Here is a 4017-nt window from a genome sequence, read left to right as displayed (position 1 = left end):
AGTTGTATCTGGTTTTGCTTCTTGTAGTTTAGAACTACAATTATACATATGTTGGACCTCTTAGTATTATCCCACAGGTCATTATTGCTGTGTTTTGGTTTTTTTCCCCCCAGATTTTGTTTGTTTTCCCTCTGAGCTTTTTTCTAGATACTTTCTTTTGCTATGTGCATAAGTTCACTAGACTTTTTCTAATGTCTAACCTGCTGTTAATTTCATATAATATCATTTCAGATGTTATAGTTTCACCTCCAGAAAGGCCACTTGTTTTTTTTTATCTTAAATTTCTCTCCTTATCATGTCCATATTTTCCTGTGCATTGGATCTTATTTATAATAACTGTTTTAACATCCTTGCTGTTTTTATTGTCTCTGTCATTTCTGCATCTGTTTCTATGAACTGATGTTTCTCTGCTTCTTCAAATGTCTATAATTCTTGATTGGAAGTTGGATATTCATTTGCTGTCAGCACAGAGATTTCTTTATTCTGCTTAGACTCTCCTTCTCTGTTTTGCAGAGTATGGCATTCTAAATACAAAATTATTTTCCTTTTAATTTAAATATTTAGACAGTTTTCCTGAAATATTTGTCACTGATTAAAGTCTGATATTAATATGATTCTTGTTCTTTTGTAAGTACACAGTTTTTTCTCTCTTTGAAACATTCAGAATTTTTGTGTTAATCATTCAGTTTCTGAATTTTTTCTAAGAGCTTTCTTGGTATTATTTATTTTTTGTATTTTTATTTAATGCATGTGATTGAATTTAAGAAGCCATGGGTTGTAATTCCACTTATTTTATTTATCACTTAAAAATCACTGCTAATTAAACTAGGCTATGTAGTTTGTTAAACTCAATTTCAGAGATGTTAAAATGTGAAGAAATGTGCAAATCAAAACTGGGGATATAGATGTTTTCCTGCTAACCACATGATGGTTCTAATTTAATCTGAGCATTCTTATCCATCTTTATTTTTGGAAATCTCCATCTTCCTGTGAAGAACATGACCTCCCCACAATTCTCTCTGTTCTTGTCTCCTGGACATTCTGTTAGATGGCTATTGTCATTCAGGAGGTGTGGTCCATTTGTGAATTTTGGAGGTTAAGTAAGTCCTGCTGGAGGTTAAGTAAGTCCCTGCTATTGCCCATAACAGCACATGAGTATATGTAGATGTGTACGTTTTTCTGAGTAAAGGGTCATAGTGAATATGATCTTCAAATAGATATGTGACCTATCACTCCAAAAATTTTTAAATTGCTGAATGTCAAGTTTATATACACATTATACATCTATATTCCTTTCTGCTGCATTCTGGTGCTCGTTTCTCTATTTTTTGTGTCCTGATTTACTTTTTCACTATGTACTTATTGCTATTCAAGCCAACTACTGAACTTTTAATTCAATGAGTACAAATTAAAATTTTGTATAATCTAAGTGATTCCACTTTCTAGATTTGTTAGTTCCTTATATCTATTGAGGATGCTATTTAAACTTATTCTAAAATTCTGGTTTTCTTTGTTCTCTAACCATTTTTTGGAGGCAGTCTTCCATTCATTCAGCTTGATTTCTTTGTAGTCAGCTTGAGTGGAAAAATGGATTTGCAGCTGACCTGCTTTTGTGAGATAAAGGGGAGAGGGCTTCCCTGGTGGCGCAGTAGTTAAAATCTGCCTGCCAATGCAGGGGACACAGGTTCAATCCCTGGTCTGAGAAGATCCCACATGCTGTGGAGTGACTAAGCCCGTGCACCACAACACCTGAGCCTGTGCTCTAGAGCCCACGAGCCACAATTCCTGAAGCCCATGCACCCTAGAGCCCGTGCATCACAACTACTGAACCTGTGCCCCGCAACTACTGAAGCCCACGCCCTCTAGGGCCCATGTGCCACAACTACTGAGAATGTGTGCTGCAACTACTGAAGCCCGTGTGCCTAGAGCCCATGCTCTGCAGTGAGAAGCCACTGCAGTGAGAAGCCCATGCACTGCAATGAAGAGTAGCCCCAGCTCGCCACAATTAGAGAAAGCCCAGGTGCAGCAATGAAGACCCAATGTAGCCAAAAAAAAAAAAAAAAAAAAAAAAGAGAGAAAGAGATAAAGGGGAGATATATTTTCATGTTATGGGGTATCAGTTTACCTTACTGGTTAGTACTGTGAATGTGGGTGCTTTCCTTTCCTTCTTGGGCATTACCAGCAACTGGCCTATGAATCATGTCCAAGTTCCCGCACCTATTGCTTTCTTCTGAAGGCAAACAGTTGTAGTCATGTAGACATGCTGTGCAGGTTCAGTCTATTTGCTGCTTTTGGCTTAGTACCCTTCCCCCAACAAATAAACACCAGTTGTTTATTATGTCTTCCTTCCTACTTCTTATTCTGACAAATGTTGAGCTTGGAACACCATTGGTGAGTCACTCTCACCTTTTGTAGCAGTGCTGTTTTGTGTTTTGGCTTGTGGTTTCCTTAGGTAATAACTGTTTTTTTGTTCATGTGTGTATGTAAAATAGTTTCAGTTTACCATATATGTAAAAATCTCTTTGTCCTACTGAGTTGAAGTTCACTTTAATATACACTACACTTTGTAAAATATCTGCAATGCTTCTGAACTTTGCATTCTGTTCCATTCATATTGCCTGTATAATTATTCACCAGTACTACAATGTTTTCATTATTCAGTCTTTAACATAACACAAACAACATCTGGTATGATTATTCTTCCATTCTTGTTCTTTTTCAAACATTTTCATGTTATTCTTCCTTATTTTTCCAAATGAACTTTATTTTTTATTTTATTTTATGTTTGGCTGCATTGGGTCTTCGTCGCTGTGCACAGGTTTTCTCTAATTGTGGTGAGTGGGGGCTACTCTTCGTTGTGGTGCGCGGGCTTCTCATTGTGGTGGCTTCACTTTTTGTGGAACATGGGCTCTAGGCACGTGGGCTTCAGTAATTGCAGTACGTGGGCTCAGTAGTTGTGGCATGTGGGCCCTAGAGAGTGTGGGCTTCAGTAGTTGCGGTGCGTGGGCTCTAGGGTACACGAGTTTCAGTAGTTGCGCATGTGGGCTCAGTAGTTGTGGCTCACAGGCTCTGAGCGCAGGGTCAGTAGTTTTAGCACATGGGCTTAGTTGCTCCGTGGCATGTGGGATCTTCCCAGACCAGGGCTCGAACCCACGTCCTCTGCATTGGCAGGTGGATTCTTAATCACTGCGCCACCAGGCAAGTCCCTCCATGTGAACTTTAAATTAAAAAAAAATATGGAATGCTTCACGAATTTGTGTGTCATCCTTGTGCAGGGGCCATGCTAATCTTCTCTGTATCATTCCAATTTTAGTATATGTGCTGCCGAAGCGAGCACTGAACTTTAAATTTAACATGTCTAGTTCTTGAGAGAAAAAACATGCTGGCTTTTTTATGGGGGATCACATGAAGTTTGTACTGAATTAAGAGAATTATCGATGTCTTTTTATGCAGTTGAATGTTCTCATCCAAGAATAGGATATGTTTCCCAAGGTTCAAATGCATTTTTCATTTAGGAGTGTTTACTGTGTCCTTCATAAATTTTGCTAATTTCACCTTAAGTTTTTGCTTTAAAAATACATTCCCTAATTCTAATATGAAACTATTATTTTTATATATGAAGACTAGTAATTTCAGTATATTAATTTTATATCCCACTACCAAACTGAATTCTCTGGTTGTTTGTGGCAGATTTTTACTTGATTTTCTTGAGTTTCCCAGAGATACAATCATATCTGTACATTGTTAGTTTTTTAGCCCTTTTCCCCAAATTTTACATATCTAATTTCCTTCTGTGTCAGTGAATAGTAGGGTTGATGGTGAGTACCTTTGTTTTTTTCTGAATGTAGCAGGAATGCCTCCAGTGTTTCCTCCTTAAGTCCCTGGTTTTTAAGCTGCAATATATCTATATATCAATTCCTATTTTATGGAACTTCAAAAAACAAGATTGGGTTTTGAATTATCACATGCTTTTTGAGCTTCTAAGGAGAGAATTATGTGAATTTCCCCATTAGATCT

The 4017-nt window shown here is 37.5% G+C and overlaps 1 non-coding gene across 1 annotated transcript; it reads right to left on the bottom strand.

The window, feature by feature from the left end:
* Window positions 1-3230: 3230 nt before the first annotated feature.
* On the bottom strand, window positions 3231-3337 carry LOC132417367 (U6 spliceosomal RNA). Its single transcript, XR_009517807.1, has one exon. It is a non-coding gene; the product is annotated as a U6 spliceosomal RNA (small nuclear RNA).
* Between the last annotated feature and the right edge of the window lie 680 nt (window positions 3338-4017).

Source organism: Delphinus delphis, chromosome 20 (genome assembly GCF_949987515.2).
Source record: "Delphinus delphis chromosome 20, mDelDel1.2, whole genome shotgun sequence".
NCBI classification, from domain to species: Eukaryota; Metazoa; Chordata; class Mammalia; order Artiodactyla; family Delphinidae; genus Delphinus; species Delphinus delphis.
This window is presented reverse-complemented; position numbering and strand designations above follow the sequence as displayed.